Raw genomic sequence first — 12,915 nt, forward strand, 5'->3', positions numbered from 1 at the left:
TCTCCCAGGCGCCGCCTTTGAAAACGCCTCGATGGCTGCCCACCAGGCGGGCGAAGCTCCCCCCGCTTCTTTTGGTGCCTTTTCGGGCTTTTCCTTTCTGCCTCCTTGCAAGGCTCTCCTCGGCATCAGGGCTGCCTTTTTCATCGCGACGAGCCCCGCTGCTTTCTGGGGGGTGAGGGGAGCTGTTGCCTTCCTTACTCCGAGGAAGCCTGCAGAGCCTCGCAAGGATCTCTTTCGGCTTCGCTTCTATGCTGGACCTTCTGTAGGTAGAACAAGCGACGATTACTTGGTTTAAATGGCGGCAGCAGCGGCGGGGAGACAAAGGATGGGAAAGGCGGCAGGCAGCTGAGTTGCGACTATTGAGCACGGCGCGGCGCCGCCTGAGGCCGGGATCGAGGCTGCAGTCCGGAAATTTACAATTCGCCACTGCCACCCCAGCCCAGCCCTCATTTATAACGCGCACCCAAACTTTGACTTCTTTTTTGGGTATAAAATTTTGCGCGTTATACTCGAATAAATACGGTAAGTGTCTTCATTTCAAGCCATTTTACCTTCTGAAAAGCTTTGAGTTCCAATTCCTGCTAAAATACACTAGTTCTTCATCTGCCACAGAGAAAGTACCACCTTATGAAATCTTGAGAAATTGACCGTTGGCTTACCTGAACGGTCATTCTCTGGACGCTGCGGGAGAGTCCAAGCATGGGTTAAATTCAATCTATCTGCCCTAGGACTGAGTAGATTTTTCTTAGCCACGCCTCCTGTGCCTCATTGAGGTCAGTTTTAAAACGGAGGTATTATCCGGTGCAGGATGTATTCCTGATGCTCTCGATCCTGATAACGAATCCTGGACACCCAGATGAATCCTCGGCGGGTTTGGACTCTCCCGCAGTGCCCAGACAACGACCATTCAGGTAAGCCAACGGTCCTTCTCCTGTGCGCTGCTTGGAGAGTCCAAGCATGGGACATACCCAAGCTATTTTGTCCCAGGGAGGGAAGAGTTATTGTCCAGGTTGTCCGTAGTTGAGGCTACTCTCTGCAATACTCGTCTTCCAAAGAAGGCTTCGGCTGAGGCAAAAGAGTCAATTTTGTAATTTCTGATGAATGGTGTGGGGGATGCCGACGTAGCCGCTCTGCATATGTCAAGGATGGAAGCTTGGGTCGCCCAAGCTGCCGTAGTGGCAGCGCTCCTTGTGGAGTGAACCGTTACGTGAGCTGGTACGGCCCTGCCCTGATGTTCATAGGCCATCTTGATACAGGCCCGTAGCCAACGTCCAATAGTAGAAGAGGAGACCTTATGGCCCATTGACCCTGGTTGAAAGGAAACAAAGAAGGATTCGGATTTTTACGTAAGTTTACAGTTTGCCGAACGTCCAATTTGTGCCAAGATCGTTCCTTGGGATGTTGAGGGTGAGGGCAAAAGTCGGGGAGTATCACCTCTTGTGCCCTATGAAAGTGAGTGTTGACCTTTGGTATAAACGTGGGATCACTGTGAATTATACACAGGTACTCACTTGCTGATAGCGCTGCGAGCTCTGATACCCTCCTAGCGGAGGTAATTGCTACTAGGAAGGCAGTTTTTAGAGTCAGGTGACGAAGACTGGCAGTTCGAATGGGTTCGAAAGGTGCATTCGTCAGGGTTCGCAGAACGTATGGTAAATCCCAGGAAGGGTAACTACAATTTGGGGGCGAAGATTGGATGCACGCTTCAGGAAACTCTTGACCTGAGGATGTTGACACAGGGACTGAGAAGCACACTTTGCCAGGATGGTAGACAAGGCTGCGAACAGATCGACTTGCAGAAGTCCGAATCTCTGAGTTACCTGCTGGAAAAGAGCCGGATCTAGGCGCCACTCAGAGTTGTTGATTGTCTGGCGACTCAACCAGTCTGCTCTCACATTGCTTGTTCCAGATATGTGATCCGCTCTGATGGATGCCAGATGTTCCTCTGCTCACCTTCCCAGAGACTCTGCCTCTGTCATGAGCGCTCTGGAGTGGGTGCCACCTTGCCGGCTTATGTGGGCTTTTGTTGCTATATTGTCCATGAGCAACAGGATATGGCAACCCACTATCTGCTTGTGGAAGTGTCATGTGAAGGTTCCAAGAGTTGCCCTAATTAATTTACGAGCCCCAAGACGAAATTCAAAAAAAACCATTCGTTTATTAGGAGTAACATCTTGGCACGGACTTCTGTGTAGCTGAAACTAAATCACACTTAATGGCGTCTGACCTTTATCCCTGTGCCCCCTCCCCTCTGGCTGAGGTCATCAATCACATTCTCCAACAGGACGTTGTGGCAGGGTTCTGGACATGCGCATTCACATCCCAGTACAGAAATATGACACTTTTACTCTGGCCAAAGGTATGCATGGCATTCCCCCCCCCTCTTCTCAAGTTGATAGTAGTCATGGAAACGTCTTAGGCGTTGACATCCAGCTCCCCTCACTTCCTGAAAACGACCTGTATAAAACAAAGCAATTTGAGTACAGGTGTATAACTTAGGGATGTGTCCCTCCCCCAGGCTTGCTTGGATTTTCTGCATGGAATTTTGCTATAAGGCGATCAGCCTGGATATTTCTACTTTTCACCCAAGATGCCTCTGATAAGGGGTAGCCCTTCCACTTGATTAAGTATTGGAGTTGTCTCCTGTGCCACCTCGAATTAAGGATACGCTGAACTTCATAATGGGTTTGGCCCCCTATGACTATAGGGCCTGGGGGCTCCCAGGGTAGTGGTCTCAGAGTGGATCCAATCACGGGTTTTAAGAGGCTGCTATGGAATGCTGGGTGTATCTTCCCCAACAATCGAGGCAGTTTCAATTGCACTGTGACTGGGTTGATGATCTTTACTATGGGGAATGGTCCCATAAACTTCGGCCCCAGTTTCTTGCTAGGCAGTTTTAATCTCAAATATTTTGTGGAGAGGTAAACCTCTCCCACCCGGAATGGCCGTTGTGGAGCCCAGTGTTTGTCTGCCTGTTTCTTATAGGTTTGTGCCACTTTAGCCAGTGCCTTTTTGACATTTTCCCAGGTCGCTTTCAGCATCAACATCCAGTCAGCCAAGTTGACTGAGGAGGGAGGATCCCTTGGATACTCAGGCATTGGGACGAAGTCCATACCACTCACTATTTTGAATGGCATGAGTCCTGTGCTACTGTGGACAGCATTATTGTACGCGACCTCAGCAAAAGATAAAAGGTCTGCCCAATTGGATTGCTGATAGTTCACGTAACACCTCAGGTACTGCTCTACCATGGCGTTCAGTCTCTCTGCTGCCCCATTGGTGCTCGGATGAAAAGCTGAACTAAGAACCCTGAGGTGATCCAATGGACTGGAGGAACTCCCTCCAGAACTTAGCCGTGAACTGGATTCCTCTGTCTGAGATAATTCTTCGAGGTACTCCATGCAGTCGGTAGATATGCTTCACGAACAGTTTAGCCAGCTTTTGAGCTGAGGGTGGTCCGCTACAGGGTATGAAGTGTGCCTGTTTGGAGAACAGGTCTATTACAGTCCAAATCACTGTGTTTCCCCCACTTTTTGGCAACTCTACTATAAAGTCCATTGCGATCTCCTCCCATGGCCTCGTTGGCTCTGCTACTGTTTGCAGTAGTCCAGGGGTTTTTCCTGGTCGTCTCTTCATTGTGGCGCAAATGGTACAACTTTTCACGTAACTATCTGCATCTTTCTTCATGCCAGTCCACCAGAATTGCCTCTGGGCTAAGTGTAAAGTCTTTAGGAACCCAAAGTGGCCTGCTGGTTTGGCATCATGACTCCTCTGGAGAACTAGGGTACGTAGGGATTCTGGGACGTAGAGTTTTGTCCTCTTCCATGCAAGGTCATCTCTCTTTGTCAAGATGTGTTGGTTGTTTTGGAACCAGGGGTCTGCTAGTAGTTCGGTTTTGAGCCTCGTGGTTAGGTCGCTCGCAAGTTGGTCTTGCCGGTCACGGCGTTGCTGTCTGGTGGTCACTTGGGCAGCGGTTTGGGTAGAGGGAATGATGGCGTCCACTACGTGCTCTTTGTCAGGGTGTGAATTCCGCCCTGGAATTAATGAGGTATGGATCCTGGCATATCCTTGAAGCATACTTTTGAAGAAAGAAAAATAAACCCGAGGCATAATCTAAGAAAAACTTTTTATTGTAAAGAAAGTAAAAATACAAACGTACTAACTAAATAATCACATCTTGGCAGAGAGTTCCTGTCTGCCTTGCATACAGACAAAGGAAAAAAGAAAAAGGTAAAGGAATGTATGACATGCGCAGTAAATCATTGCTGATAAGAGACAGTTCATTCTGCCGTATAACTCAGAATGTGAGCACAGCTGGCAAACCAAATAAACGCAGTGACACTCCTGTTCTGATTTGTACTGAGGCATGCGGGAGAGGGCGTCAGCTGGAAAGTTCCTCCCCCCTGGAATGTGCTTTAACACAAAATCAAAACGGTTGAAGTATTGAGCCCATCGGACTTGTTTGGGTGATAGTTTCCATGGGGTCCTAAGCGCCTCCAGATTTTTGTGGTCGGTCCAGACTTCGAACGGTTTCTGGCTCCCTTGCAACAGGTGTCTCCAGGTTAGCAGTGCCCATCTCACTGCGAAAGCCTCCTTTTCCCATGCGGCCCATCGTCTCTCTGTGTCTGTGAGCTTGCGGGAGGTGTAGGCGCAGGGTTGTAAGCTTCCTTGGTTGTTTCTTTGGAGTAGCACCGCTCCCACTGCCACATCGCTGGTGTCTGCCTGGATCACGAAAGGTTGCTCGGGGTCAGGATGCTTCAGCACTGGCTCCTTTGCAAACATTTCTTTTAGTGTCTCGAACGCCTCTTGGCAGGTTAGGTCCCATGGTAAGGGATGTCCCAGACGAGGTTTCATTCCTGGGCTCCCTGTCTTCAGGAGGTCTGTCAGGGGTTGCAATCTTCGCAAAGGAGGGGATGAATTGCCTGTAGAAGTACGTGAACCCTAGGAAGCTTTGTAGCTGTCTGCGGGTGCAAGGGGGATGCCAGCTTAGGACGGCTTGCACTTTCGCTGTGTCCATCTCTATTCCCTCATTTCACACTCGGTAACCCAGGTAGTCTAACCGTGCACGGTGGACTTCGCATTTTGATACCTTGACGTACAGGTTGGCTGCCAGAGGTTTCTCCAGTACTTGGTGGACCAGGGGTACATGGTCGTCCATGGTCTCCGTGTAGATAAGGATGTCATCTAGGTAGACGAGGACCCCCTTGTAGTGCTCGTGCAACACCTCGTTTATTAACTGCATGAATACCGCTGGGGGGCCCTGCAGTCCAAAAGGCATCACTTTGAATTGAAAGCTCCCTAGGGGGCAGTTGAATGCTGTTTTCCACTCATCTCCCTCTCTGATTTGTACTCGGTAATATGCTTCTCTGAGGTCTAGTTTGGTGAAGACTTTTCCCTTGGCCAGATGAGATAGTATATCCTTCATGAGGGGGAGGGGGTATAGGTTGTGTACGCACACCCCGTTTATCCCTCGAAAGTCTACACACAGCCTCATGGTGCCATCTTTTTTTTCTTTGAAGAGGACTGGTGCCGTGACCCGTGGCTTGACTGGCTCAATGAACCCCCTTGCTAGGTTTTTGTCTATATATTTGCTCATCTCTTGCATTTCCCGGGGTGTCATGGCGTTGTTAGGGTTCTAAATACCATGCAGAAATAAATCATTGTCCAAGGCAAAACATCCTTAATGGTGCAATTTATTCCGCAAGCATGTTAGCACGGCTATGGAAATTTCAACTCTGAATTACATCCTGTAAGTTCACCTAGTTGAAAGTTCATGATCTCTCCCCACACCCACAAATCCATCACATGTTCCAATCATCATCTTCCACGCTGGCATGTACACCCATCTTCTTCCGGCCAGGTGTCGAGGTGCTGAGACAAAAGATGACCTTGGCTTCTACAAAAGAATGTCAACAATCCATTCTACAATCCTACTCCTTTCTATTCCCCCCTCCCAACTACTACACTATTGAAACAGCATAGAAAATTATAAGAAAGTGTGGCAGGCCAAAGATCCTAAAAAGAACATAACTACAGGCCTGACAGGCGTACAGTTTGGGCTTGGGTAGTTTTGCCGCGGGGATGATTTGAATGGCACAGTCTGTCTCCCGGTGGGGAGGCAGAACATTGCACTCGGCCTCGCTGAATACTTCTGCGAGGCCCTGATATTCTATCGGAATCATTTCGGCCTCTGGGGTTTTGTCGGCTGTGGTTACTAGTTGTTCTTGTGGCCTCTTTTGGGGAGTTTGTGGCATGGGCGGTGTTTCTGTTTGCTGGTGTGGGAGAGGTTGGGGGCCCCTTGATATCCTAAGTCTGCGGGTACCCCCTTGCCACCAGAGAATTGTGTGAAGGATGGGGAGTTCTCCCCTAAATTAATGAGGTGCTGGATCTTGGCATTCCTTGTAGCATACATTTGAAATAAGTGAAAATAAACCTGGGGCATGTTCTTATAAACAACTTTAATATAAAATAAAATACAAGTCTTACTATCTAAATCTTACATTTTGGCAAGAGCTAAGTTGCCCACCTCCTTCGGCGGGCGAACGGAAGATCAGAAGGAAAGTAAAGAATGTGTGACGTATTATGAGACATGCGCATTAATCATTGTCAGATAAGAAACATTCCAGTCTGCTGTATAACTCAGAATATAAGCACAAGTTGACAAACCAATTAACACAGTGACAAATTGGTCCCCACTTGTCTAGCCAGGAGAGTCCCAGTATGACTGCATCTGTCATTTTGGGGGCTATTATGAATCGAATTACTTCCCAGTGATCCGCTAACTGTAGCCTCACTGGTTCAGTTAGGTGGGTGGCATAAGCTCCCCCCATTAGGGACCCGTCGACTTGTTTGAACCGGATTGGGTGGGCCAGTCATTTTGCTCTGATCCCCAGTTTCAGGACTGTGGTTAGGTTGATCAAGCACCTTGTGCAGCCTGAGTCTATTAGGGCTTGAAAATCCCCCTGGTTTCCTGTTTTTGGGGCTGTGAGGCGTATTGGAAAAAGGAAAGGGTGAATTGGCTCACTCACCATTGGGTCGTTTTCTCCCTCGTCCTCACTGTCATAGGATTCGGCCAACTGGTCATCGTTGCCTGGGGTTCCACCGCTTTTGCCTGGGGGGAAAGGGGCTTCTGCAGCCTGAAAGGCTTTTCTGGATGTGTTGATGGCTCGTTTGGGGCCCCATTCGGGTCGGGCTCTGGGTGGTGGGTTTGTTTTTGGTTTTGGGGCTGGGGTTGGGCATGCAGCTGCCATGTGGCCCAACCCCCCGCATCTGTAGCTTTTCAGCGGACTTCGAGGGAGGGCTGGTCTCAGGGCCCGCTGTGGTGCTGTGGGTCGGCGGGGTGGTTTCAGGCCAGGTTGATCTCTCTCTCTTGTGTCTGGTTGCTTTCTCATGTCGTTGGCGCGTAGCCCACTGTCGACTTTTGTTGCTACTTGGAACCACTCAGAGAGTCAATTTGGGATGACGCGGTATGCGGTTACTTGGGCAATTTGCTTGTCCCGGCTTGTTCTGAAGAAATGCACTAGCAGCCGCTCTGGTAACGGGGGTAGCCTTCCTATGACCCTTCTGAATTCACAGATGTGCTCTTTGATGGGGCGGCCTCTCTGCTGTAGGTTGCTGAGCTCCTCTTCCGCATATGGGTCATCCTCCCCCTCTTCAAACCTGGCCTCTAGTAGTTGCAGAAAGTCATCTATGTCTCGGAGTTGTGGGGCTCTCCTCTTGTGAAGCACTGCTAGCCATTCCCTTGCTTCTCCCTCTAGCCCCTCTGCGATGGCATTCACCATGGTTCTGGGGGATGGGTAGAGATGCCCATAGCGTTCTAGGTGGGTGTCAGCTAAATCAAGGAATAGGGCTAGCTGATCTGAGTCTCCGTCAAACTTTCCCCTGAATTGGGGTGGGTTGTTCAGCCCTACTCCTCCAACCTCCTGTCGGCCTCTGTATGCCTGTGCCTGATATGGCTGCTCATCTTCTTCACCCTTAGTTTGGAGAGAGGGAGGGGGTTGCCTGTTCTTGGCAGCCTGCCTGCTGCGTGGGCGAGGCACTGGTTGCTCTTTTGGGCTTCTTCTCCTTCTATCTGGTGGGGGAGGGGGGCTGTGCTCCAGTCTGCGTCTCCTCCCTTCAATTGGATCAGATGTCCCTCCCCTCTCTTTTGGGTGGCATGATGGCCCCTCCTCCTGAAGGGTGGTCCGGTCAAACTCCTCCCTCAGTTGCTCTATTGCACTCCCCAAGGGTTCCCTCTGGGGCTTTGGGAGCCTGGCTTGTGCCCAATCCCACATCCAGTCCACCCTTGCCAGTTCGCTTGAGACCCTCCCCTTTATTTGGGAATTAGGGTAAGGAAACTCAAGTTCAGCTGCTTTAGGGGCTAATTTCCACCAGTACTCATCTTTCCTTACTTCTGCCACTGGAAAAGGCACTGCAGGTTGAAAGTCTGGAGCCCTGATGTCGAGGACTGGTTGAACTCCTCCAGCTGAAATCAGGCTTTCTTCCGATAATCCACCTTCTGCCATGGTTGCCTGATTTTCCCTCCAACTACTCCAAATATTTGGGAGTGACTGGAGAGTCCGGGATTCAGGAAGCCCGGAAATCTTGATAGATGTTTAAAAGTGAGTTTCAGCTATCTGTGAAGGTTCCAAGAGTTGCCCTAATTAATTTACGAGCCCCGAGATGAAATTAAAAAAAAACACATTTGTTTTTTAGGACTAACATCTTGGTACGGACTTTTGTGTAGCTGAAACTAAATCACACTAATGGTATCTGAGCTTTACCCCTGTGCCCCCTCCCCTCTGGTTGAGGTCATCAATCACATTCTCTAACAGGACGTTATGGCAGGGTTCTGGACATGCACATTCACATCCCAGTACAGAAATATGAGACTTTTACTCTGGCCAAAAGTATGCATGGCATTTCCCCCCCTTCTCAAGTTGATAGTAGTCATGGAAATGTCTTAGGCATTGACATGTCACAGGGCGAGCCTGGTGGCTCTCAGCTCCAGCCAATTGATGTTGTGGGCTGCCTCCCTCTGCAACCATCTGCCCTGTGTCAGTTGATCTTGACAGTGTGCCCTCCAGCCGTAAAGGCTGGCGTCTGAGGTGATAACGACCCGCTGGGGCTCCTTGAACAGGCAACCCTTCTCGATCGCCCTGGACTGCCACCATTTGAGTGAGCGGAGTACCTTCTGGGGGAGTCGAACTTGTCTCAGAGAGTTGCTGTCTCTCGACCTCTGCAGCGGTAGGAGAAACCATTGTAGTTCCATGGCATGAAGGCGTGCCTAGGGAACTACCTTTAGGCAAGAGATCATAATGCTGAGAAGTTGCGATAGGTTGACAATTGGAATTGACTTGGCACTTCGGCATTGATGGATTTTGCTTCTGAGGTTGTGCAGGCAGTCCTGAGAGAGGAACACCTGACAGGTTACAGAGTCTATGATGGTGTCGAGGTGCTGAATTCGTGTGGTTGGCTCGAGATGACTTTTCTTTCGGTTCACTGAAAAGCCGTGTCGTTGCAGAGTGCGTATGGTGATTTGCACATCTCGCAGGGCCTGGTGGGAGTTCATCTAGGTAGTTCAAAGACTGGATGATGACATCATCTAGGTAGCATTCCAGGTGTATTATGCGGGTGCGGAGGTGAGCCGCCATAGCTGCCAGAAGCTTTGTGAAGGTCCTGGGTGCGGACAAGAGGCCAAAGGGGAGCGCCCTGTACTGGTAGTGCCTCTTGTCGTAATGGAACCACAGGAACCTTCTGTGTGACATATGGATGGGCACATGCAGGTAAGCTTCTTTTAAGTCTATGGAGGTGAGCAGGTCCCCCTGCCGTATGCAGCCGAGGATGGACTGGAGGGACTGCATCTTGAAGCGCTTGTAGGCCAGATGTTGTTTTAGCCACTTCAGGTCCAAGATGGCCCTCCACCCCCCCTGAGCTTTTGGGGACCAGGAAAAGAATGGAATGGAATCCCTTCCTTTCCTGCTCTGTTGGTTATGGGTTCTATGGCCCTTATTTGCAGAAGGTGATGGATCTCTGCCTGCATGAGGGACATTTGAGGGGAGTTTTGGGGAGTGGACAGTGAACAAATGTCCACAGGGGAAAGGACAGAAATTCTAGAACGAGGCCCCTCCTGATCGTGTTGAGGACCCACGCGTCCGAGGTGATCGCCTCCCATTGGTCGGCATAAAGTTGTAGACAGCCGCCTATGGGAGGGACGCGTTGGTGGTCACTTGTTCTGTCTAAATTGGTGGTTGTTGGACCTGCCCCGAAAGGATTTCTGAAAGGAGTGTTGTTGTTGCCTACCCCTGGACCCGAAGGAGGTCCTGTCTTGAGCCCTGTCACCTGACTGGGAATAAGGTCTCTGGTAGGAGGAGGAGGAAGATGTTTGTGCGGTGTCTTGCGCACGAAATGGCTGCCTTCTGAAGGAGTTGGATCTCTTACGCTTGTTCTTTTTGAGTGTGGACAGAAGGACCTTTCGTTTTTCCTTTGTCTCAATTAACAGCTTATTTAGGGAGTCCCCAAAGTGCTGACCCCCTTTGAAGGGAGAGGCCAGCTTCCATTTGGCCTTCATATCCGCCTTCCAGTGGCGAAGCCATAGCAGGCGGTGTGAAGTCACAATGGAAGCCAATGCTCTGCAGGTAAACTTTGCTGCGTTTAGAGACGCGTCTGCAAAATATTCCACCGCAGCAATGATCTTATTCAGATCATGGTGCCACCTGGACCCCTCAGAAGGAGGCTTTGATCTCAAATGGTGTAGCCAGAGTAATGATGCCCTCGTGAAGAAAGACGCCGATGTGGATGCTCTGATGGCCCAGGCGGCCGCCTGGTGCATCTTATGACAGGCTTTCTCTGCCTTTTTGTCCTCCACCTTGAGACTGACCAGAAGGTCTGCGGGCAGGGCCGAATTGGAAGTCAAGGAGACCACCGGGGCATTGACCTCGGGCAACTTCAGGATATCATCCATCTTAGTTTCTAAAGAGTACAAGTTCTTATCACCACCACTGGGGTTGGCCAGAGTGCCAGGCTGAGCCCATTGGCGTTAGACCACATCCATGAATAAGTCAGGAACTGGGATAAGGTCCTGAGCCGGGGCATTCTCTTTAAAGAGACCTGCTCTGGGATCCTGAGAAGTAGTAGTCCATCCTGAGAGGGTGGACCCAATTGGGTGGAGGCCCTAGCCTTGTGTAAGATGGATTTAAACATGGAAGGCTTGAATAGGCCAGCAAAGGCAGGTTTATCTGGAGGAAGATCTTCGTCCTCTGACAATTCATAATTGTCCACGGTCTCTTCTTCCCAGACAGATTCCTCCATCGCTATAGAGGTACCAGGAGAGGCTGGGTGGGAATCCCTGGCCTGAACAGGAGGTGGACGGGACTTGTTTGTTTTGCCGGGGTGGGATTCTCCCTCATTTCAGCTGACAGTGCAGGACCCTGGTCCTCCGCGGGCATAGCCTTAGATGGGGCGAGATGACCCCTGTCCTTGGTAGGCCTTGGTTCCTCCTCGGGAATGAAGCACTGGAAGGGCTCTAATTCCTCCCTTATGGAGGAACTGGGAGAATCCGGGTAGCCCAGGGAAGCGTCAGGAGACCCTTCCTGAGACGCCTCATCTATCAAGGAGGGGGAACGTTCCCCGTGAGGAGGAGACGGGACCTCTCCCCCAGACCGATCAGGCGAAGGACAAGGCAATGAAGCCCTATCATCCGAGGTTGCTCAGGAGTTCATGGCTTCCATGACAGCCTTGGACCTGACCCAAATAATTCAGGGCCCCACACATGAGGGAGGACACATGCTGGACCTTGTTTTTATCTCTGGTCGATGGAAGAGTGATCTAGGAATAGGGGATCAGGTGATCACTCCCCTGTCATGGTCAGATCACTCGCTTCTCCGGCTGGACTTCCCTGACGCCACCCCCCATCGCGAGGAGGCGGAACCAGAGGATCTTAGATGGTTCCGCCCCAGGCGACTGATGGAACCAAATAGGTTCCAGACGGAGCTTGGGCCACCTCCTGTTGCCCTGACCCGCTCCCGGACGGAGGACCTGGTGGCTGCATGGAACAGTGCGGCGACCGTGGCCTTGGACCGGGTAGCGCCCTTGCGGCCTCTCCGGTGGCAGCGAACCACCCTGGCCCCTTGGTTTTCCGAGGAGCTGAGGGTGATGAAGCGCCACAAGAGACGCCTAGAGAGCAGATGGAGATCCTCTCGCGCCGAATCTGACCGAACACAGGTAAGAGCCCATTTACGGACCTACCTTGTGGCACTAAGGGTGGCTAAACGTCGATATTATGCCACCCTTATTGCGTCTGCAGAAAACCGCCCTGCCGCCCTGTTCCGGGTGACCCGCTCCCTCCTTTCACAGAGGTCGCGGGAAGCCCCTTTACAGGGGAGGGCAGAGGAATTTGGGGAATATCTGCAGGACAAAATCGCTCAGATCCGGAGCGAATGGGTCCCCTTCAGTGATCGTGAGGAGACACCGGAGGCGAGTCTTGAGGTACCTATCTGGGAGGAGTTTGACTCTGTTGCCGCCGAGGATATGGACAGGCTACGCAGGCGACTGCGGGCCACCACATGTTTATTGGACCCGTGCCCCTCCTGGCTTGTACTGGCAACCTGGGAGGTTACACGTGACTGGCTCCTGGGTCTGGTGAACACCTCGCTGGAGGAGGGGTTCCTGCCATCCGCCTTGAAAGAGGCGGTGGTGAGGCCCCTACTTAAGAGGCCTTCCCTAGACCCAGTTGAGTTAGCCAATTATCGTCCTGTCTCCAACCTTCCCTTCTTAGCGAAGGTTGTTGAGAGTGTGGTGGCGCAGCAGTTCCCTCGACACCTGGAGGAAATTACTTATCTAGACCCGCGCCAGTCCGGTTTCCGACCGGGCCACAGCACAGAGACGGCTTTGGTCGCGTTGGTGGATGATCTCTGGAGGGCGAAAGATGGGGGCTGT

At 51.2% G+C, this 12,915-nt stretch overlaps 1 protein-coding gene across 1 annotated transcript in view; it reads left to right on the forward strand.

Moving 5' to 3' along the window:
- LOC309400791 (serine/threonine-protein kinase TAO2-like) overlaps positions 1-12,915 on the forward strand; it is a 140,753-nt gene that overhangs the window by 67,775 nt on the left and 60,063 nt on the right. The window lies entirely within an intron of this gene.

This window comes from Natrix helvetica (genome assembly GCF_964273705.1).
Source record: "Natrix helvetica genome assembly, chromosome: W".
Classification (NCBI taxonomy): Eukaryota; Metazoa; Chordata; class Lepidosauria; order Squamata; family Natricidae; genus Natrix; species Natrix helvetica.